The sequence below is a fragment of the Cupressus sempervirens genome, chromosome 11 (assembly GCF_028749045.1).
Source record: "Cupressus sempervirens isolate cs-2001-9-10 chromosome 11, ASM2874904v1, whole genome shotgun sequence".
Lineage (NCBI taxonomy): Eukaryota > Viridiplantae > Streptophyta > Pinopsida > Cupressales > Cupressaceae > Cupressus > Cupressus sempervirens.
This window is the reverse complement of record NC_143128.1, coordinates 780,533,893-780,559,292: the sequence shown is the minus strand read 5'-3', so window position 1 is coordinate 780,559,292 and position 25,400 is coordinate 780,533,893. Positions and strand designations below refer to the sequence as shown.

General features: G+C 34.9%; 1 pseudogene across 1 annotated transcript in view; it reads right to left on the bottom strand.

Moving 5' to 3' along the window:
- The window catches only part of LOC149531912 (putative trehalase), a 120,704-nt pseudogene extending 108,677 nt beyond the window's left edge, over positions 1 to 12,027 (bottom strand). Inside the window, exons 1-2 of the transcript XR_016358686.1 lie at positions 10,580 to 12,027; positions 4,881 to 5,000 (exon numbers count right to left, since the gene is read on the bottom strand). The product of XR_016358686.1 is annotated as a putative trehalase (transcript). The remainder of the gene's footprint in view (positions 1 to 4,880; positions 5,001 to 10,579) is intronic.
- Positions 12,028 to 25,400: the final 13,373 nt, after the last annotated feature.

The following is a 25,400-nucleotide window of genomic DNA, read 5'->3' as shown; positions in this document are numbered from 1 at the left end:
AGGACGAGGTTAAGGAATGAATTAAAGTCAAAATAAAGAGCATTAAATGTGGAAGAAGAGGAAATCAGTAAGAGCAGATTATATAAAGTGTGAAGAACAATAATATGAAAGTCAATAGAAAATAAGAATAAGCATGAAAAGAAGAAGAATAACCATACGAAGCAATTTGAAGGTAATCAATAGACATTACGCAAGCCCAAGAAGACAAGTATATTGCAGAGACACTTAACGTGCCAACCAACTAGGACAAATTAAACAGAGGTACCCGATATTATGACAATATTTGAATGCTTGGTTTCTTTAGACAAAAACTCGGTCAAATATTCATTGAGAGTTTTGAACAAGAACTTATGAAATATCTGGTTTCTTTACAGAGAAATTCAGAATGCAATATGTTGTAAAAATGATTAAGTTCTTTGAATAAAAGCCTAGTTTCTTTAGAGAGAAACTACCAATTTGAGCTTGGTTTCTTTAGAGAGAAACTATCAGTTTCTTTAGAGAGAAACTGGGAATAGGAGACAATATATATATTGTGAGAATCAACATATGCATGTGACGAAGGGCCTTGGTAAAAGAGGGATCTTTACCAAGTGATTAATCAAGAGATCCCTAGAGGCCTTAGGGTGAGATAAAGTCTCTCCTAAGGATTAAATAAAGAGGGATAGTCTTAACTTAGGGACATCCATACAAGCCTGGGATGGGATAAAGTCTCTCCCAAGGATCATAGAGATGAGTACATCCTAAAGGGATACTCATAGAGGCCTAGGACGAGATAAAGTCTCTCCTAAGGATTAAATAGAGATGGATACTCCTAAAGGGATATCCATAAGGGCTTAAGACGAGATAAAGTCTCTCCTAAGGATTATGAAGAGGGATTATCCCAAAGGGATATCCATAGTGAGGTGAGATAAAGTCTCCCCTAAAGATTATGAATACACATTGGAAGAGTATCCTTAAGATTTGGAAGAGATAAAATCCCTACCAAAGATTACAAGGATTGATTATTAGGACTCATCATGGATCTAGCTAACACAATCGAGAGTACAAATATGTGGCAACACATCCAGATAAGTGTCATTGAATTGATTTAGTATTCAATTTTTCAGCTCTGACATGTTTATAATTATAAATTTATTCTAATTTCACGATAAAATATTTTCATAAGTTGTTGGTAAACATTATCATTCTAATCAAAGTGAAATCACTGTTGCAGGATGCATTGATCAAATCACAAGCAGAGAATATTGAATTGCTTGAGGACAAGCAATTTTGGGAAGGGTGGACTGTCATGTCCCCTATTTTTTCCAGTAAAATTCAATAATATAATGAGTCAAAGAAATTTTAAAAAATTATAATCTTAATAATAAACAAAGAGAACATAATATTATAATCATAGACAAGAAGGAATAATAAACAAGAGAACATAATATGATAATAATATTATAATAATAATAATAAGGAATATCATAAAAAAAGATGATTATAATAAAATATAATACTATTGAAAAGGTGATATAAGATAATGTTAAATAAACATAATACCTTATTAATCAAAGGTTAAATACAATGTAATCAAAATTATAAATATAATTATAGTTGAACAATTATTAAACTAATATTAATAATTGCTCCTAATCGGTTATATCTTTTGAGAATAATATGGACTGGGTATATAAAGGAGAATAATTTTTAAAAAGAAGGGGGGGAGAGAATATGATAGAAAAGATATGGGAACTCTGAGAATAATCAATACTATTAAGGTTTTAAGAACAATGTCCCTTTTTTCTAAATGGAGGAACTAGGGACATTACACTTTGTTCATTATAGAAACATTCTTGAGTATACTTGTATATATAGATCATTTATGATCTTTGCTTAAGAACACATTTCTTATTTTACCACAATTTGGCATTGGAAATACTTTTTTCAAAAAAATAATAATTTCATTATTGAAATTTTCTACGTTATTTTTCAAAATAGGTTTTGAAAATCTTTAGTTTCTTCAAGAAATTTTAGGCTTGTAAGATTTTTGACATTCTTTTTCTTGGGTGTATTCTTTTTTTTTTTTGTTTTTTTTTGCAAGGGTTTTTTTCCTCCATCACAGTCTCCTTTCTTTGGGTCAGGTGGCTCCCTCCTACAATCCGCATGATTTTTTCTACATTTGCATGATTTTTTCTACATTTGGTGCTTCTTTTTGTTGTTTTTACAAAGGGAAACAATCCTCCTGCACAACCATTTTTGGATGATTTTTTGGTAACCCATCTCTGCAAATATTCTCTTCGGCTTCTTTCTGGCCACTCTTGCTTCTGGCTATTGCAAACGTGTCTTCCTATTGCGTCTTCCTTCATTCTCTAATCTCTACTCAACAAGAGTTTGTTTTTGCAAATTTTTCAAGCTTTCTCTGCAAAAAACGATAATTTTTTGCTTGTTTTGTGCAAGTGAGGTTGTGTTTAGCCTCCTCTAGTCTGCAATTTTTGTTGCAAACAACATTTTTTGACTGATTTTTCGCTCAAGCTTTTCTAATTCATCCATGGCCACCTAGGGTTTCTGCACATTTAAGCTACGATTTTCACCCTTCATTTCAAGTCAAAAATTTATTTTGTTTGCAAAATGTCTTGTGGGTTCTTCATAAGCTCAATTGGGTCAATCTTAGTTTTTTGGGGTGCATCATTTTTCGTGCCTAGATTTTTCATCTTTGAGCCAATGGACTCAGAATCTGACATCAGATTCTTTATAGGTTTTTGTAGCTCTCTTCTGGGTGTCTTTTCATTTTTTCTAGGTCTTCCATCAATCCACCAAGAAGTTTGTGCCTTTTCAGATATTCACATTTTTTGCATCAAAAAACATGTCATGGCATCTCTCACCAATCTTCTCTTGGAAGGCAATCGACGATTCAACAAAAAGAACTACAACACCTGGAAGAAGAGAATGATTACAATCTTAGAGTGTCGTCGCCTTGAGATGATTATTTTGGGCGCTGAGACTCGTTTGACCACAATGGATGCTACTCAAGACAAGTTTGCTGAGCGTCCATGAAGTTTTTATGCTCATTAAGTTTTCTATTATTAATAATCAGCTGCCTCAAGTGTCATGCGACAAGACAATTGCATACCTTTCTTTCAAAAATATCAGCTATTCTCTATTATTATGGATGAGCACATGTCCTTACACGAATAACTTATGAAGATTAAGGACATCAAAGATTAGCTTGAGGCCATTGGTTGTACAATGGACGAAGAGGATATGTTAGGCATTACTCTGAAAAGTCTACCACAATCCTATGAGTATTTTATTTACCTCAAATTTTCAGATTTGTGCACCAAACTTTTGCAGCAGGATCATTGGAAACGACAGTTTGGTAGCAGTGCTCCTTCATCCTCCTCTAAACAAGCATTTTCAGCCCAATCCTTTCACAGGAATAAAGGCCCATCTTAGTCATCAACTCAGTCTTAGGATAGCTCCATGAAGAAGCAAAATCAATCCAACTATTGCCACAAATTTGGTCATGTGATCTGAGATTGTAAGACTCGCATTGCTTCTTAACACTAGAAGTAGAGACAGTCTCAGCCACAAGCCAATATTGCAAAACATACAGAGTTCATTGATCAGCCCGAGTCATCCTTTTACGCCTTCAGAGAATTCCCTGGCAGCCTTTTTTAAAGTTAAATTGACCATTAAGGGAGGGTATTAGAGTTAAATCTCTCTATTTCTGTTTCTCTCTTCCGTAGATTTATTTATATTTCTAATAGTCACTCCTATTCTATGTTTCCATATTCGTGCTCTGTTCAATGTGGAAACTTTCTCTTTCTGTTTGTCTCTTTAGAATGTTTCTATTTCTCTCTCTCTGTTCGTTATAGAAACATTCTTGTGTATAATTGTATATATAGATCATTTATGATATTTATTGAAGAACACGTTCATTATTTTACCATAATACCTCCTAGTAGGGAATGATATAAATTGTCATTTCCAAGTGCAATCCAAACACTAGTTGGGCATTTAGGGTAAATCAAGTAAGTTTCTAGTTGGGGACACTACAATCACTTCAACTTTTTAGTTTCTTTTTGTTACATTTTGCTGGCTAGTTTTACAGGTCAGATTTCTCTCTGGCCTTTCCCTCCATTCGCATGCCTCTATTAGGATTGTTTTATTCTTATCCTAGATATTGTATTATCTTTTGGTTTGTCTCTGCAACTTAATTCTTTTAATTAATAAATTTCACATTCAAGGGGTAGAAAATCATTTGATGGCCAGCAAGGGTTTCACTAGATTGAAAGGAATGGTCTGCTCAGCCAAAAATCTGTAATATCGAGTTATATTGAAATTGCAAAGCAAAACATGACATGCATATCAGTCTGATAATTCCTAACATTGTTCAGAACATATCCAATATAAGTCCTGGCACCATTCAGAACAAATCAATCCAAACAATAGTTGGGGATTCAGGGTAAATCAAGTAAATGTCTAATTAGAGACATTACAATCACTTCAACTTTTTAGTTTCTTTTTGTTACATTTTGCTGGCTAGTTTTACAGGTTGTCAGAATTCTCTCTGGCTTTTTCCTCCATTTGCATGCCTCCATTGGGATTTTTTATTCTTATCCTAGATATTGTATTATATTTTGGTTCATCTCTGCAACTTCATTCTTTTTATTAATAAATTTCACATTCAAGGGATGGAAAAGTATTTAATGGCCAGCAAGGGTTTCACTAGATTGAAAGGAATGGTTTGCCCAGCCAAAAATCTGTAATATCAACCTATTTTGAAATTGCAAAGAAAAACAACCCTTTTAGCAGTCTAATAATTCCTAGCATTGTTCAGAAATATCCAATATCGATAATATCAAGTCATCAATTAAATAGAAAAGAAAACAGGTTACCTCCTATTAGTGTAGTAAGTCCTGGCACCATTCAGAACAAATCCATATGTTTGTATAAGAGAAATCAGATTGTTGACAATTCCCTTGGCCGTCTCATACATCCTGCTGACAAGAAGGCCCCTGCAAGTACTCATATTGTGTTTTAAAAGAAAATGTAAGAACATAAATTACAGATAAAATAAAGTAATGTCTCTTAATCGAATAAGTTCCTTGGACATTAATTAGATAAATTAGCCATGCACGTTCATAACAGAAAGAATTTAATCATGAAGCTTTATAACTGCAAGGACAAAACAACAGTTAACTCACACACACAGTGTGCAAAATTTAGCACATCATCCAAGTTTCCGATGAGTGGTCAAAATGTTATTGTTATCTCAGAAAAAGGCCTTAAACTAAGCCATCATTTGATTTTTTCATGCTAAAGGATTAATCAAATGATTCAACTTTTTTCAGATACCTTCAGAGTTATAACAGCCTGCTCCTGTCTAGCATTTTTGCCTTGTGGTAATGGTTGATTTATTTCATATACAAACAGCTATAGTCAGGAAGAGTGAGTTTCCCCAAAGCATCCCAATATTCCCTTTGTGGGCCATGAGATCTCTGTTCCTGTTGTGATTCTCTTCTATCCTTACATTGATTCATATATTGATAAAGTGTGATTTCATTTCTGATTGGATCAAGAAGTGAATGGTATTCTTCCTTCAACAACCTCATCTACCAAGGACCACTCCTCTTCAAGTTGTAATGCTTCTCCTTCTCTAGGTACAAATGGGCTGGAATGGTCTACTAGAACCCCCTGCACTGGTTCTTCTAGGAGTGCCATTTCCTGCATTCTGCATGTTGTGAGGTTTTCACGCCATCGCTCCATTGCAAATAGGGACCCCTCATTTCACTTGGCAGTAGGGGTAGTTGCCTTAGGTAGTCATAGCTTAGTGGCAATTTTCCAAGTGTCCAAGTCTAAGAGATGATTTTGAGCAACTTTGCCCATTTAGAGCTATGAGCTAGTCAAGTCTCGAAGTTGAAATGAAAACTACCATCAAAATGGGGAGACAGGTGAAGATTGGTATGAGACTTGTGTGACAATTGAAACTTCAAAAAAACATGAAAAAATGAAGACAATTGATAGCTCGTCTGAAATTTGTCGACAGATCCCGGGCTTCATGACCACGTCACCCTCACATCTTGATCTAAATTTGATTAACATTTGCACAAATGATTAAAACTTAAGGGCAATTGAAGAGGGAAAACAAATATCAATTTTGTGAGACATTTGGTACGAGTTAGGAATCAGTGTGACACTGTGTTTGGATCAAGCCCAAGAAGAGGTGCAAAACTGCCTTCCTTGGAGCTCCACACCAGGATCCCCCCACAACGCCACCTAGTGTGTTTTGCAATCAAAACCAAGGGTACCCAAGCGATTTGCACACAAGATTGTAGGTTCAAGACTTGAAAATCTGAAAATAATCATAAAACAAAGTGCGAAAATTAACTTGCAAATCATTTACACAAAGTCGAAATCTCGAAACTTAAGGCCAAAAACATGAAAATTTGAAGACAATTGATAGCACACTTGAAATTTATGCACACTTCTTGGCCTCACATTTAAAATTTGTGCCCACATCTTGGACTAGTTTGGAATCTGGGCACACATGTCGGGCTCCATGCTGGGTGGAAGTGACACAAAATCTGGGTGTTCAATACGAAAAAATAAGTCCATTGGAATCAAGTGTGATAGGTTCAAAATAATGGGGCATCTGATTTTATCCAAAATGGTATGGGGCTCGAGTGAGTCAGGCCAACATGAATGATCTATGTCATCAAACAGAGTAAATTCAGATCAATTTGTATTTCATAAACAAGTCAGCATTATAGGAGGACCTTGGGTGTTTAAACAAATCAATTCCATCGGCCCAATATGGTGCAAGTTGGCCTCAACCCAAAGGATACAACCTTTCACCCCATGCACCTATATAGACATAATCATTTCGTTTTAAACAAGCAGATCAACCTCCTCTTAGGCAGCGACTTCCCACCAATTGAAAAGGCAGAAATTTCTTAATGATAACAGGGGCAATTTTGAAGAAGTTCCAGAAGACAAACCTCTGATTTTGCCTAAAGTCAGAATTTATAACTACCAAAAAGAAGCAATATGGGCATTAAAAGACAAGTAAAATCATAATTACAACTCACAGAACAAAGAAATCTGGGTTGAAATAAAGAAAAATCAGGCCCTGTGAAGCAAGAATTTGAAGGAAATTCACATTAAAGTTAATGCTAGGCATCCAGATTTCAACTATCAGCCAATGTAGTGACTTATTTTATGTGTATCTGATGTAAATCTTGATAAAATTGAAATGGTAAAGTCACCTTGTTTTGAAGAAAGGTTGTAGTCTGATATCATGTAAGCTTTCAGATTTCCTTAGCATTTGTACTCATCATTTTGTAGGTATAATGAAATCTCTTTTGTTTTTGTGAGGTAGTTATAAAGGGGAGAGGGCTGAGTCAATATTCACTTATTGGGGCAATTTAGAAGATCGGAACATGGATGGTATGCAAATCCTCAATCATCACGCCAACAAAAGATAGGTGATACAATATCAAGTTCAAAACTTCAAGCAAGAAGATGCTCAAGGACAAGAAAGATAATGCTCAAAGTTGAAGGTACAAATTTGAGGCAAGATCAAGATGGAGTTCAAGAAAGTGAACAACAAGGACAGGAAAAAAAAATTGAAGTTTACAAGTGAAAGAAATCATCACCGACTTGAGTTTCCTCCGAAAATCTAGGTTCACTTTGAAAGATCCAAGTGCATGAAGACTTCATCACTTCAAGAAGATCAAGGTCAAGGCATCAAAAGAGACTCTTAGTTTGCATTGTGCAAGTACAAGCAGTTCAACATCATGGCTATGAGAAAATTCTTAGGACGGAGATGGAAAAAACTTAAAAAGATGAAGCAATTTAGGAATATGCTATCACAATTGAACGCTTGATAATGTTGAGTATCAAGAGATATTCTCTCATCACAAAAGAATTGATTAAGTCTATGAGATAAGGATGTTGAGGTGGCACCCACTTGTCTTCAACCCATCAGAAGGTTCCAATTACACGTGTTGAAGCACATTCAATCATATTATGCCAAGTGTACATCTAGAAGACATCTAGGCCTATACCTTATCAATTTTCTCATTGGCTCTCAATAGCATTATAACTTTCTCATTGGCCCACAGGGTGGTGCCTTCATGTAATTGGATGATAGTATAGCAACCCTAATTAGGGTTTGTAGTGGATCAATCTTGGCCCTTGATCTTGGCCCTTCATTGTAATTGACCAACCATTAAAGGCCAAGGCCTTCTCATTTGTAACTCTATTAGATTAAGATTATAGGAGAACAGATTAGTTTTAGAGTAGGGTAGGAGGAGACTTGTTGAGATTGTTGTCGTAATGCTACCAAAGTAATTGTTGATTCATTGTTGGTCTTCATAGTGGAGTAGGAGGAGACTTGTTGAGATTGTTGTGATAATGCTATCAAAGTAATTATTGATTCATTTCTCATCTTCATAGTGGATTACTTGTGTTGCTTTGAAGTATTGCAAGGTTTTTACATCTCTTCACTTGAAGTGGGATTTGATTTCCTATTGATTAGAAGTAGCGTTTAGTTATATCAAATATATTTTGGATGCATCTTTGGTAAACTTGCTTATAGACCAAATCACTAGCTACTTGTTGATTGTAAGTTTGTCTTGCATGAATGGCAAACTTCAATTATTGCTTGCACATTGATATGCATCAATGGATGGGGTTTATGGAACAGTGGTAGTTTAAAGATCTTACATTTACCTTAGAAGATTACACTAGCTTGGTTGATGTTGATGTTTAAACTAAGTCTAGTAGAGTCAAAAGGCATCCACAGTTTCTTGCATTCTATGAATAGATTAGATTCTCTAAACCCTTATCCCTTTGCAGTTTATTTGTTTGAAGTTGGTAAAGACTTAAAGTAGTCTTTATTTGATTAAAGTTGTTTGATGGCTTTACAGTACTTGTCTCGTGCAATCCTGTCTACCTAAATTGTTCCAAGTTGGCAATCCAAAATTCATGGACTTAGAGACACTGTTGTTTGTCTGTTTGTAGGCTAAAATATTTTTGCAAAGAATCAACAAAGATCACATAAGGTAGAAGACTCTTCATCTTCTTTCAGTGGCTAATAAATATGCAAACAGTGTTTGTTTTGAGCAATTCTTCCCTCCATAATCTAATCTCAAAGAGTCTATTAGGACTTCTGGTTTGGTATCCAAAGTCTCTTGCTGTGAATGCAGAGCTGAAACATATTCCTCCTGTGATTAGGCATTCCTGAGTTACGAGGATTGACTGGCCTTCAGCAATGCTGTCTGTCACCATGGAGGAGAAATTATCCACAACCAAAATTTGAAATCCAGCCTCAAACATGGGAAGATTTGAAAACTAGATTTCACAAACTCAAACTCAAAATTCAAGAATCCTTCTCAATACAAACAAAAATTGTAACATTTGTCCTGCACTTAGTTGATACTTCCTAATGTGCATCTTCACACCTCCGGAAAAAGGGTGTCACTAAATGTACTTCACCAGTCTAAATCTGAACAGCTGAAATGCACTTTACTCAACTCTTCATAACTCATGTTCCAAGATCATGCAACCTTCAGGAACTCTACGTTGATGTCTTTCAAGCCCCGCATTGGCTAAATTTCTACATTGCACATTACATAGTCCAAGGCATGAACCACATTATTCTTCTATTGATATTTTGGTTGGTGGATATTATGACACAACATACACTGAACTTTCTTTTAGCAACCTTACATAGTCCAAGACTCCAAGGCATGAACCACGTTGTTCTTCCATTGATATTTTAGTTGGTTCGACATACATTGAACTTGTTTTTAGCAACCTTTGTTTACTGAAAGAACTCCAAATTTGCATAATTCCAGAAAATCATGTGCCACTCCTATTTCAGTTGGTGGGTATTTTGACACAACATTCATTGAACTTTTTTTTAGCAACCTTTGTCTGCTGAAAGAACTCGAAATTTGCATAATTCTAGAAAATCATGTGCCGCTCCTAACTGTCAATTCGCTGGTCATTTACTGTCTTGTGGACCATATTTGATTAGTAAGATGGAGCAATGCCATGACTATAGCATGTTTGCAAGCCCGAGACAAATAGCTAAAGGGCTTCTTGGCCTAACAATGGTCTAAGCTTGCTACTGTTAGAGGCCTAAGCTTGCTACTGCAATTCCAATAGTTTGCGTGTTTAGCAATTTAATCGATTTTATTGTTTAAAATTTTACGAGGAAGGAATGGTTCACTTAAGATTTAAAAATAGTGTGTACTTGTTGACCAATTTATTAATAAACTATGTGACTGACCATGAAACAAATGTGTTTGAAAGCGTTTATCAACTTAGTAATTAGTTGTGACAGTCAGGGTTAATCAACTTGCCGATTCACTGAGGGGGTGCAATCTTATCAAGTTACTGAATAAAAGATATTCATGTGTGTGACAGTCTATCAACTTATTGATTGAATGAAAATAGTGAATCGCGGAGGTTGTCAAGCAACTTTTAAAAAAAAAGTGTGGGCATGAATGATTTATCAATTTATGGATATAATATTAACTCTTAGTGATACATTATAGAAGACAGAAGCATAGAAATATCAACATACCTTATTATCCAGTAACTGTCCCAGTAATAAACTTCTCTAAAGCGTGAGCCAGGTATAATGAAAGCCTCCGGTAACAGCAGAAGGGTATGGTCATCAGGCTCTTCGCCCACACTTTTATTAACTTTCCTGCTCAGTACATTCCAAAGAGAATGCACCTGCAAAGCCCATTTTCTTACCTCCTGGTTTTTAACGCCCGTTAAAAATCGATCCGGCTCTGTGACAAAGTCCGATGGAGAATGAACACCCACATCATCGCCTGCCTGTCGAAAATACTTGCCGAGAAAATCAGAGAGGGTTTTTTTCGGTATGGGCTGAGGCAAGGCTAAGAAAGCCTGTGTAGCGACGGACTAATTATAGCGGAGAGGCAAATCGACATAGAGCTTGGGGTCAAAACCAGAGGAGCCTAATGTTTGCAATGCAGATTGCTGCAATTGTTGTAAAAAAGACAACAGAGCAGAGGAATTTCCCACCGGACCATTTTTTGTGGGGCAACTGCCCTTTGCTCCTGTGGGACTGAAAGCAAGTGCCAAAAAAACGTTATGGTAATGTATCTGGCGGAAATTTTAGCCGCTTTTTCAGCGTAATGCTCGTTTTCTTTTTCCATTGGGCTTTGAACTTGTGTTTAGCAGTTGCAGGTAACAGTTGTAAGCAACTCTGTGTTTTTATGGTGTTCTTATTCTTGCTTTGAATCATTGTAAACAACAGGTTGTGGAAAAAGGGTTATAGATCATATCGCCATCTTGTCAGCGTCAAAGGAAAGTTTGAAGGGAGGGTTCCAAACAGAAGAGGACGAGAATGTGAAAGTTAAATCCATGAACCCATTCAATGGTAAAAGGATTGAATTGTCATGTCGATACATCAAGGCCGGTTGTTCCATACACATTTGTAACCTGTGGAGGGTGAAAATTTTATCTGTGGGAACAAAATTTGAAGGATTCTATTGGAAAATTTTGCCAACGTATATGTGAGATGAGGAGTTCACGAAACTGTGAAGATGGTCATTTTGTCGGCGGCAAAGGAAAGCTTGAAGGGAGGGTTCCAAACAGAAGAGGACGAGAATGGAAGTTAAATCCATGAACCCATTCAATGGCAAAAGGATTGAATTGTCATGTCGATACGTCAAGGCCGGTTGTTCCATACGCATTTGTAACCTGTGGAGGGTGAAAATTTTATCTGTGGGAACAAAACTTGAAGGATTCTATTGGAAAATTTTGCCAACGGATATGTGAGATGAGGAGTTCACGAAACTGTGAAGATGGTCATCTTGTCGGCGTCAAAGGAAAGTTTGAAGGGAGGGTTCCAAACAGAAGAGGACGAGAATGGAAGTTAAATCCATGAACCCATTCAATGGTAAAAGGATTTAATTGTCATGTCGATACGTCAAGGCCGGTTGTTCCATACGCACTTTTAACCTGTGGAAGTTAAAATTTTATCCGTGGGAACAAAACTTCAAGGATTCTATTGGGAAATTTTGATGGACGGATATGTGAGATGAGTTCGCGAAACGTGAAGATGGGAGTCCACTTTCTAGAATCGATGACTTCTGAAATTGGATTTGAATTCCAAGTTGAACTTATACTTGGGTCAAAGAGCGGTGGAATAATTTGAGAACTTTTTTTGGTCGAAGTGCATTAAAGTGTTTGGCTTTTGTTTTTTTCCAGCGGAAATGTATAATCATCCCATGTTTAAGCCGATAGGCTTCACTCCTTGAGAGTCAATGACCAGATTGTCCGGATTGTGCGGCAGTCTTAGCTCGGCTGAGAGATTTGCGATGTCGGGAAAGCGTGTTCTCTACCAAACAGTTTTCAATCACATGAAGTGCAACGTCAGCCTTCATCGATCCATTCATGTGCCGTATTGATCAGGAATAAGTGGGAGAGCGGTGACCTCAAGACCAGCCATTTTTCTGTCTCTGTAAATCAGTAGAAACACCAGTTGTAATAACAGGGATCATGATTGGAATTGTTATTGCTAGATTGGCTACTATTATTTTTGTCTTCATAGGTCTGTGTATTACCGGAATAGGACCAAGGTGACTGCACAAGGCAAAGAACTAAAGAAGAGGAGAATATATTTAATGGACCATTCAACATGGAGAAGGTGCACTTTGGCGGAATGCTATAAACGAAACATGCCATATATCAAGAAATTTTGATAATCATTTGGTCGGCTCTGGCATCTTAAGCAGAGTGTAGCACTGAGGAAATTTGAGAACATCTTGGGGATGACTGCAATGGTTTTGAAATTGCGAAAATTTAGGAAAAATAGTTCGATACGCAAAGATAAGAAGCTCTTAAATGATCTCTGGGAATAGCACTGAAGTCATTGTGTGAACCAAACAATGCGGATAGAAGTGCAAGCAAAAGGATGGAAATTAAGACCCTTGGAATTAAGTTGCCTGATCTCACTGATAAATGGAAAGAGTGTTAAGGGTTCATTAATTAGCGTTACAGCCCAAAGGGTGTAAGCGTTGAGCTTTCCTAAGATTTTGTTTAAAATGTTTATTTTTTAAATATTCAAATTGATAAATATATTGTGTTATTTCATTCATCCAATACTAATATAAAATTTATTTATTAAAAAGTTCTTTTCATTTTCTTTATTGAAATTTTAATATTATATTGTATGTAAATTTTTTAACATGAAATATTATAAAATTAAATTGAATACATATATTTTTTCTCATTATTTGCACACATAATGTAGTAGCCAGTTGTAGCATTGGCTTGTTGCTTTCTTCTTAAAGAACTCACTGACTCACTACTTACAAAGGACATAGCCAACAATAATTATTAGTGACTTCCTCCTGAAGATTTAATCTTTGTAATACTTTGATAATCATAATATAGATTGGGGAGAAATGTAGTATGGAACAAAGCTCCAATAAAAATATTTTGAATCTGAAATACATTGACTTAATTTACTAGTGAAGATAGTGACATAATGCCTATTTTTTGTGTGTCCATTTAATAGTGCCTAATTACAAGTAAAATAAAAAATTTAGACCTTATGACAATTTGAAGACTTTCAATTTTATTAATTTCATAATTCTTTAATCAAATTACTTTTTCAAAAGTCATTCAACTACTAGAATAAAAAGTTAGGTATAGACTTCACTGTACACAACAACCTCACCAAAGAACAAATCTAATATCAAAATGTGTCATTAAAATGAAAAAAAGTGTTAAAAATAATAATAATAGAATCAACTTACAATTCATTATTTTTCAATCACCTCACTTAATCATTGGAATGATCTCTAGATGTTATTATTATTGATTAGGCTAGAATTCATTGAAGAAGAAATCCAGAACTCTTTAAACATTCAATTCAAATTAGTTCAAAAATAAGAATGAAAGAACAAGAGACTAACTTAGAAAATAATGATAAAAAATTAAAAACTTGAACTTCCTTAACTATTTTAGGCATCTAAAAGAAAAAAGATAAATATATCTAAGATTCAAAAATACACAAACCAACTAATTTTCAAATAAATCTTATAGATATAAGTAAGATAAATATAAATCAAAATATTTTTGTAATTCAATATTGATAAATATAAGCTAAAAATAATCTCACCTCATTTTAATGCATTCATTTTTTTGGTACACTTTGTCAATTATTTGTCACCATTTCTCCTATTTTTATTCATGAGAGCAATTATCAAAATTACAATGGAGAGAGAAATAAAAAATTGAGACAAAAGGATATATGAAAGATGAAATATTGATAAAATGAGATAGAGATTCAAGTAAACATAGACATCCACATTCATGTATAGAAAAAGAGAGAATTTTGAAATATCTATTTTAAAAGCTAGGTTTTCATTTCATATAGGAAATGGTAAAGAGATAGAGAGATATAAGTAGAGATGGGGGAGGGATGAATAACATAAAGAAGTGAAAAGATTGGCTGAGATAAAAATAAGGAGAGAAACATAAAAAGAGAGAAGCTAAGAGAGAGAAATAGAAATCAAAATCAAATACGAAAGTGGTGGATGATTATGAAGGAAAGGAAATGAGAGGAGAGAAATATGAAGTAGAGAAGGAGGAGACATATTTTGATTCTAACATTTATAATTGTTTACTATATATATTTAATTATAATAAAGAAGAACATATAAAATAGTGTGCGTAGACAACTTTTAAAAATAACTATTTTAAGGTTACATTGTTTAATTGCAATATCCTTCTAATTCATAATGACTAACTCATAATTACTAACTAAATATTAAATAGAAATGCAGTTGAAGAATATACAAAATTTAAATAAAACATCTACATTTTACTTGATCAATTGTTAAAAATCTCAACCATCTAATACGCAAGGCATCACAAATTATGCCATCAAATTCTAGAAATATGTACTCACAACATTATCTATCATTTTTTCTGCCATAGATAATGACAATGATAGTGAAAGATCCTCCTTTCTAATTGTCAATATCCTCCCCTATAGAAAAAAAGGTAATTATTTTGTCGATATAGAACAATAAAGACTATGATCAAGATTTTCAGAATAATAACAGACTGAAAACAATGAATATATATAATACTATAGGCATAATCCTTGCACTTTTCAAAGGTGCAATTTGACAATCCAACAGTCTTAAGCCAGAAAAGCAGTATCAGGAAATGGCTTTAAAAATTTGTCCCAACACATGTTCATGTTGGTTATCATCGTTCATTTCCGCAAATCCTCCACGGCGTCTGTTAGAACCATGTCGGATTTGAAGACTCTGTCTGCTGACGAACAACTAGAGCAACAGAAGTTGTTGCCGTCGTCATTGTCGTCAGAGCAACTGGAGCGACTGACACTATCCTTTGTAGATGAAGAGAAGGACGGTTGGGCCAATGATTCCCAGTCCAGATTGATGGTCTTGCTATTAGATAACAGAATTTTTTGAAATTCCATCTGCAAACGGCCCATCGATATTTTCATGAGTTGTTGTGTGTGGATGGGTTGGGGAGTGTTGGTGCCGCTGGCAGACAAATGTTCCATGAGGCACTGGAGTTTTTTGACTGCATCCATGTACATGCTCACTTCTTTTGCGGTGCTCTGAAAGAGTATTTGGCTTCTTTTGCTTGTGTCCCATTTCGAAATCAATATCTCCGCTGCGGCTAACTTTTCTTTCATATCTTCAAAATTGTTGTCATGTATCGTAAGCATATTACTGATCATATTGTTGGAAGCACTGAGATATTCTTCAATATGATTTGTTTACACTGATCTAAATTCAGCCTTCTCTTGCTATTGATGGATATTTGAAGTTTACAATGACAATAGTCCCGCAATTTGGAAAGGGTGAAGAAATCGAAGTGATTCTTGCAACTAAAAGAGCTTGTTTCCTGCCCAACATTACTCTAAAAGTTACCGAAGAAGTCCCTTTGAGATTTATAGAAAGTGTAACGCACAAAATATTGAATAAAATACAATTGTATGACTTTGTCCGCACAACTATGTTGACCAGTCGGAAAATATTTTTAGGTAATGCTAGTATAGTATGGGGTCATAATTATATTGATTAACACATTGTGTCAAATAGAGGAGATGATTGAGAGGAAATATGTTAGGGGAAGGTTAGTTGTTTGTGTTCTTATCAAAATGTTTTTGTCACACGCTTAGCAATTACGATGCACATTTTCTTTCTATTTATGTCTTTTAAAATAATGTGAGACTTTCTACTTCTAAAATTTAAAATTCAACAATAATGTGCCTAAATTAATGTCATCTACAAATATGCATGAAAATCATTTGTCGTAGTAGTCATTTCAATCTTGTTTGTTGGTTTATTCTTCACAGCTTTATTGGAGGCTTGGGCTTTATGAAGAGTTTTGACTTTACACTTTATTCATTATACAATGGAATTCTAGACTTACGAAGCTTACTAATTGTCTCGAAGCAGAGGCTTTGTTCTGGTTGTAAGAGTTGTTTGCTTTGTGTTCATAAGTTTGATACACCATTCTTCATGAACAATTGATTTGGGATCAAGGATGCATATGTTTATGTCTATTTCCTGTTAAATTATTTGTGTGTGTGTGTGTGTGTGTGTGTGTGTGTGTGTGTGTGTGTGTGTGATCTAAACTATCTTAGACTTGTATATGTATATCTATTTGAATTTTTATGTATATCTATTTGAATTTTTATCTCTATTTAACACAATTAAATTCATTGAACAATTCACTATGTCCTAATACATGTTATAGGTTTCTACCGAGTATGTTTACTTGTTACTTATAAGCAATCAAATAAAAAATACTTATCTATAAGGTTATAAAAAGAATATTAGGTTCTAAATAAGTATATCAATAAATAAATAATTTTATAACTGAAATGATTAAAAATTGATTTAGCTAAAGCATATATATCATTTATTTTCAAATATATACATATTTTAAATTTTATAATATATAAAATATTAATAATTGTTAATATCAATAAAGAAATAAAAATACAATCACAATCATACTAAAAAACTTTCTTATCATCTATCTCGTGTATGTGGCCACTCAAAAATATTGTAAAGCTATCTTATATCTAACACTCTCGGTGTAATCCTTGCACCCTTCAAAGGTGCAAGTGCTAGTAGTAAAAAATATAACAATAAAAAGATAAGTGGATAGGATCACATTTTAGGATAGGTCAATGGTAACAACAATCATACAAGGAGTATTGTTTCAATGGTTCAAAAGTTTTTTTTAGGGGGAGCACTTAAGTGCAATTTTACTTGTATTTGGATTAATATATTAGATTATAGTATGGGATATTAATGAAAAATAGTTGTCAATTAGAACATTGATATTTATACCATCCCAAAACTTTCTTTCTAGCGACCTTTGGTCTTTGGTGGTATTTTTTAGTTCCTAGTGTGCAAGAAATTATTGCCAATGTGTCCATGTTAACTAGTTATTAAACCTATCATGCACATTCAATCTCAATGTCGTCTTCTCCCTGTTTTATGTCCATTTTGAATAATTGATATTTCAATCATGGTGAAGATGATCAATAGTTACCAACAGCAAGGGAAGCTTAACACAATATCCAAGGCAAGAGAAGAGACAAAAATCGAGGTACAAGCCTTGAGCTTGGGGTTATTTCAAACTTGTTACATATACTGAGGTCTAGGGTTGTCCATTGCTATAGGATGATGATTGAAAGCACCAGCAAGTGGCTAGGGCTTCTCCTGCTTTATGCACCTATGATGCCTCTCTATTTCTTTTGGTTGTTGCGATGACTATGATGATTAGAAAAAGGAGAGCCATTCCCATACAAGAAAACCAGCTATGAGTACTTTTCCTATACAAAATATGTAGGGTATACAGCTAAGAGGAATACAACCACGTAATTTTGGAGGGCACTCAAAGGTATGGCAAACCTTTCCTCTTATTATGTTGCTGATAAAGAATTTGCAGGGTTTATCGTTCATTTGTTTCAATTCGACTCATTTTCATAATGTATGTCGCATCATATATCTATAAACCCAAGATATCTCAGTTTGTAAAAACTAAAGATTCCTGATGAGTGGATACCTAATTTGGTTCCATTAAATAGAGACAAGGAATTTGATTGTGTGCCTCATGTTTCACTTTTGACATGGAAGAATGTAGATCTCTTTATAGTGATAAGAAGTCACCTCTTGCAACTTTATTACAAAGCTTTCCATGTTGTTTGACCCACTATTCCAAAGCACAAATCCCCTCTTACACCGCCCTTAGATATGTCACTTAATTCAACTCCAGCCCCATCTCCATCTCTCAAAACCCCTAAACCTAAGCATGTTTCTTCACCTTGACCATTTCCTTGGCATGAACGCTTATAGGAACAATACTAAATCCTAATGTACCACACTTAATCTAAGTGCTTGCACGTCTTCTTTGTGGTGTACAAAGTAGTTAAAGCTCAAGTTAGATATTGTTGTAGTTTCTTGTGGGATCTTCTTAGATACCCATCTTGTGAATTAAGTGATCTGGAATTGCATAAAGCAATAGATCAAAAGTCTTCCAATCTAAACGGGCAAGATGGAACTGGACTTGCATATCTCCCAAGATCTGAGACTCATAGAGACCCTAGAAAAGAGGTCCTTAGGTGTCTTGATGCCATGTTTGAAAAAACATAAAGCACTAGCACCTTGAGTCTTGGCCAGAGGAACACCCTGAATGGCAAATATTGGAGACCACCAAATGTTTCGTTGATTCAAAGAGAGCCCATGATAAAATCCATCACCAAACCAGCAAAGCCAAGGCTTGACAACTTCCCAAGCTTTCCATATGTTCTTGATAACAAAAGAACCCTATATGTGCACAAATTTTGATGCAGGAGCATCCTGGGTTGCCTTGTTATCCTGCTCATTTTTGTTCACTCTGCATGTTGATGTTGAGTTACTGTAGCTTTAATGGGTATTGAGTTAATGTAGCTCTAATGGATGCCGAGTTATTTTAGCTCTAATGGATTTTGAGTTACTGTAGCTCAAGTCAATGTTGAGTTACTAGAGCTCTAATGGATGCCAAGTTACTGTAGCTCTAGTGGATGTCGAGTTATTGTAGCTCTAGTGGATGTCGAGTTACTGTAGCAATCTAGTGTTGACCGAGTGTTCCTTCATGTGTTGAGTTACCCAGTGTATGCCATGTGACTCTTCATGTGCCAAGTTACCTAGTGTATGTCGAGCAACCCTTTATGTGTCGAGTTTTCCTGTTTATTCCAAGTGTCAGTATTTGGATGTGATTTTTGTGAGCCAACTAGCAAGATTTATTTTGATCACGACATTTATGTTAAGATCTTTTCTTGGGATGTGTCTAGAACGTTGTTGGATTGGCCTTCCTCTTTTGTAATGTTCTAGAATGATTTGTAAGCCATTTTGGCAAGTATATATAAAATGTTTAGGCTTAGAGTTAAGGTAGTTTTTGAGGGATTTAGGAGTAGAACGCAAAAGTTTGGAAAGTTTGTTGCATATGTATCTGGAGCTACAAATTTGATGTTGGATCTTTGATCTTGAATGTATTTGTATCTAGTCGTAACCCAAAAGGCCTTACAGTTGGGCATGTATGCTGATTATTTGATGAATCAATAAGTTTTTCTCTTCCTCCTCCTTTGGTTGTTGTTCTGTGTGTTGTGTTTCCATTGTGTTAACTCTTGCAAGGTGGTTTGGATAGTTGGGTGTGCCTTTGGCCCTAGTTATTCATCCCTCCCTACATCAAGTGGTATCAGAGCGTGAGCTTCATCCTTGTGGTGATTGGATCATGTAGAACCCTAAGTTAATTGGGTTATAAGGTTGTAGATTTGTGGATTTGACCTATAACTTACAGAGAGTTACAATCTTATAGGAACTTGATTTGTAAAGATGGTTTGAGGTAGAGGAAATGTTGATAACGCAACATGAGATACATTGAGACAAATTGCAGCTAGATTAGATACTATGGAGATAGCCCAGAGGAGAGGAGCACATCTAGATGATATAAGTTATGATGAAGCGGTAGCACCAAACCCTAATCTAGAATCTGAAGAAGATCAAGATGAAGCAAGGTTGTTGAGAGTGTTGTCTAGGGAAAATTTAAAGCATGCAATAGAAGTTGTTCCTTATGGTGGAAAATTGGATACCAATGCTATGTTGGATTGGATCTCAAATATGGAGAAGTTATTTGGGTATGAAAACACTCCTAATAATAAGAAGGTGAAGATTGCAGTTACTAGGTGTAAAGGTCATGCTTCACTGTGGTGGGAGCATTTGCAAACTGATAGACAAAGGAGAGGAAAGGAGAAGATCAGAACTTGGCCAAAGATGGTGAACAAGGTAAAGAACAAATTCCTTCCTACTGATTACCAAGTTAGCTTGTTGAGAAAGATGCAAAATTTGAGACAAAGAGACATGAGTGTGAAGGAGTGTATTGAGGAGTTCTATAGATTGGACATCAGATGTAGACATGTGGATGATGATGTTGAGAAAATGGCAAGGTACATAAATGGATTGAGATTTGGAATACAAGATGGAATAAGTTTTGTGAAGTTGAAAAGTGTGGAAGAAGCATACCAATATGCCTCGAAAGCTAAGGAGATCTTGACAAAGAATCATGAACAAAGACAAAGAGGTAGATGTGGTAGATTCTAGAGAGGCAGGGGTAGATCTTATGGTGAAGGTGGCAGATCTGACAATTTTGTACAAGATAAAGGCAAATCTGAGTAGAAGAATGATGACAAAGGCAAGACCGAATGGAAAAGTGGTAATTCTTATCAATGAAAAGGTAATTCTTATTCTAGAGGTGGATTTCATGGTAATTGTTTTAGATGTTGTAAAGAGGGACATAGATCTTTTGAATGTAGATCCTCTAAAAGTGGGCAAGGTAACAAAAATTTTGTGATTCAAGGAGATGATAAGGGTTCACCAAGTGGACCTGAGGCTGGAGAAAATTTGATGGTGAGAAGAACCTTATGTAATAAGGGAAGTGATGAGAAACCTATTTTAGAAAGAAATCTTTTCAAGACAAGATGTAAGATGGCTGGAAAATGCTGCAAAGTGATCACTGACAGTGGAAGTTCTACAAATTTGGCATCATAAGAGTTGGTTACAAATTTGCAATTGTAGAGGCCGAATCATCCTAAATCCTATCATTTTTCATGGATCAAAGATGAGCATAAGATATTAGTAAGTGAGCAATGCCTTGTGAACTTCAAGATTGGACATTACTTTGATGAAGTTTTGTGTGATATTATGCCTATGGATTGTTGTCATATTCTGTTGAGTAGACCTTGGCAATATGATAGATATGCTATGCATGATGGAAGATTGAATCAATACACTCTTTGGGTGAATGGGAAGAAACATATTTTTGCTACCTTTAATTGAAAGTCAAGATGAGGTTAATTATACTGCTATAAAAAATTTCATGGTTAAGGGGAAACAATTTGAAAAGGAAATGAAAAAGAATCAAGTTTTTTTTGCTATAATTCCAAAAAAATCAAGTTCTGTCAACAATAATCCAGTGCTAGAAAATAGTGTTAACCGAGTGCCAGTCAGTGGCGACTGAGTGACAGTTGGTAGTATTGACCAACTACTAGAAGAAATTCTAGAATTGTTGAATGAGTATAAAGAGATTTTTGTAGAGGATATACCTGATGGTTTGCCTCCAATGAGAAGTATAAGTTATTGTATGGATCTGATTCTTGGAGCTAGTTTTTTGAACAAAGCACCATATAGATTGACACCTACAAAGAATTAAGAACTTAATAGACAAGTGCATGAGTTGTTACAAAAAGGTTTCATCAAAGAAAGCTTGAGTCCATGTGTTGTACCTATTGTATTAGCACCTAAAAAGAATGGAGAATGGAGAATGTGTATTGATTCCAGAGCTATTAACAAGATCACAATAAAATATAGGTTTCCTATGCCAAGGATGGATGACATAATGAATTGTCTGAGTGGAGCAAAGTATTTTACCAAGATTGATTTGAAGAGTAGCTATCATCAGATTAGAATCAAAGAAGGGGATGAATGGAAGACTACTTTCAAGACAAAAGATGGTTTGTACGAATGGTTGATTATGCCCTTTGGTTTGACTAATGCACCTAGTACTTTCATGAGGTTGATGAATGAAGTTTTGAAAAGATTCTTGGGTAAGCTTGTGATTTTTATTTGGATGATATTCTAATATTTAGTAAGACTAAGGAAGAACATCTTGAGCATATTAGACAAGTATTGCAAAGGTTGAAAGAGGAAAAGTTGTCAATTAATCTAAAAAAGTGTTCTTGTATGCAAGAGGAGATTGTGTATTTGGGATTTGTGATTTCAGCTAATGGATTGAAGATGGATCTTGAGAAGTTTAAAGTAATTTTGGAATGGCCTACACCTAAGAATGTGGGTGAGGTAAGATCATTTCATGGTTTGGCTAGTTTCTACAAAAAATTCATAAGAAATTTCAGTTTTGTTTGTAATGCTATGACTGAGACAATGAGAGGAGATAAAAACGAATTTAAGTGGACACATGGAGCTGATAAGAGTTTTGAGACTTTGAAACAAAAGATTGTTGAGTTACTTGTATTGGCTTTGCCTAGTTTCAATAAGGTATTTCAAGTTGAATGTGATGCAAGTGGTAGTGCAATAGGAGTTGTATTAACTTAAGAAGGTAAACCTATAGCTTTCTTTAAAGAAAGGTTTAATGATGCTAAAAGGAAATATTTTGTGTATGATCAAGAATTTAATGCTATTGTTCAAGCATTGAAGAAGTGGAGACATTATTTGATTCCTAAGGAGTTTATGTTGTATACTAATCATAAAGCTTTACAATACTTGGGAAGTCAACATAAATTGAATCAAAGACATATGAAGTGGGTTAAGTACTTGCAGAGTTTCACATTTGTTATTAAGCATAAGAGTGGAGTTACTAACAGAGTTGTTGATGCATTGAGTAGAAGATGTTCTTTGCTTACTGAAATGAAGGTTGAAGTTCTTGATTTTAATGAAATGAAAGAGTTGTATGATGTTGATCCTAATTTTTCTGAGGTGTGGAGAGAGTGCAGAGCACCAAATCTAATAGATCACATAAGTAAGTATGATGAGTATTTTATTCAAGAAGTTATGTTAGTCAAAGACATTCACTTGTGTATTCCTAGAAGTTTTATGAGGTTGAATTTGATTAAGGAAAAGCATAGTGGTGGATTGGCTAGATATTTTGGAATTGATAAGGCATTGAGTTTGTTGAAAGAGAAGTATTATTGATCACAAATGTATAAGGATGTTCTGAAATTTGTAAAGAGTTGTGGAGTTTGTCAAATTGCAAAAGGAGTGAGTCAAAATACTAGTTTGTATACACCTATTATTGTTCCTAAGAAACCTTGGAGTGGCATCAGCATGGATTTTTCTCTTGGATTACCTAAGGCAGTGAAGGGGTATGATTCCATATTTTTTGTAGTGGAAAATTTTTTTAAGATGGCTCATTTCATACCATATAAGAAGACATCATATGTTGAGCATGTTGCTGAACTTTTCTTTAAAGAGATTGTGAGATTGTATGGATTACCCAGAAGTATTATTTTTGACATTAGATAGTAAGTTTGTTGGTTATTTTTGGAAGACTTTGTGGAAGAAGATGGGAATTGAGTTGAATTTTACTTATACATTCCATCCATAGACAGATGAACAAATAGAGGTTGTCAATAGAAGCTTGGGTAATTTGATGAGATGTTTAGTTGGAGATAAGCCAAGTAATTGGGAAGTAGTGTTGGCACAAGTTGAGTTTTCATATAACAATTTTATGAATAGCAGTACAAGGAAAACACATTTTGAGATTGTTACTAGAATGGAACCTAGAGGTATATCAAATTTGAGAGATGTTGCTAGTCAAGAAAAGAGAAGTGTTGCAAGAGAAGAATTTGCTAATTTTGTGGAGTGTTTGCATAAGGAAGTGAAGTTGAGGTTAGAAAAAAGTAATCAAAAGTATAAGGAGAATGTTGATAAGTCTAGAAGACATCATAATTTTGAAGTTGGTGATGAGGTGATGGTTCATTTAAAGAAAAGAAGATTTCCTATTGTAACATATAGTAAGCTGAAGATGAACAAATTTGGACCTTGTAAGATCTTGAAGAAGTTTGACAGTGGTAATGCTTATGAAGTTGAGTTACCTGATGACATGGATATATCTCCTATATTCAATACTGCTGATTTGTATAAGTACCATGAATCAGATGATGAAGTTTTTGTATCAAAAGATTATCTTAAGAAGAAAATTAAAGAAGTTGAACATAGATTGGATCAGAGAGTTGGCAAGAGTACAAGAGGAAAAGATTACTATGAATATTTGGTGAAGTGGAAGAATAGGCTTATTGAAGATGCTTCATAGATTTCTCAATCTAAGTTAGATTCAACTTAGATTATGACATCTCAATGATTTAGGAGAATCATTTCTTTCAACCCCGGTTGTTTGACACAGGAGCATCCTGGGTTGCCTTGTTATCCTGCTCATTTTTGCTCATTCTGCATGTTGATGTCAAGTTAGTGTAGCTATAATGGATATCGAGTTACTGTAACTATAATGGATCTCGATTTACTGTAACTCTAATGGATTTTGAGTTACTGTAGCTCTAATAGATGTTGAGTTAATGTAGCTTTAGTGGATGTCAAGTTAATGTAGCTCTAGTGGATGTCAACTTACTATAGCTCTAATGGATGTCGAGTTACTGTAGCTCTAGTGGATGCTAAGTTACTATAGCAATCTAGTGTTGACCAAGTGTTCCTTCATGTGCCAAATTACCCAATGTATATTGAGTGACTCTTCATGTGCATAGTTACCTAGTGTATGCTGAGTGACTATTCATGTGCCAAGTTACCTAGTGTATGCCAAGCGACCCTTCATGTGTCGAGCTTTCCTGTTTATGCCGAGCGTTAGCATTTGGATGTGATTTTTGTCAACTAACTTGCATGATTTATTTTGATCATGACATTTATGTTAAGATGTTTTCTTGGGATGTGTCTAGACTATTGTTGGGTTAACCTTACTCTTATGTAATGTTCCAGAATGATTTGTAAACCGTTTTGGCAAGTATATATAGAATGTTTAGGCTTAGAGTTAAGGTAGTTTTTGAGGGATTTGGGAGTAGAATGTGAAAGTTTGGAATTTTTTTTTGCATATGTATCTGGAGCTGCAAATTTGATGTTGGATCTTTGATCTTGAATGTATTTGTATCTGGCCGTAACCTAGAAGGCCTTACAGATGGGCACGTATGCTGATTATTTGATGAATCAATAAGTGTCTTCTCTTCTTCCTCCTTTGGTTTTTGTTCTATGTGTTGTGTTTCCATTGTGTTAACTCTTGCAAGATGGTTTGGATAGCTGGGT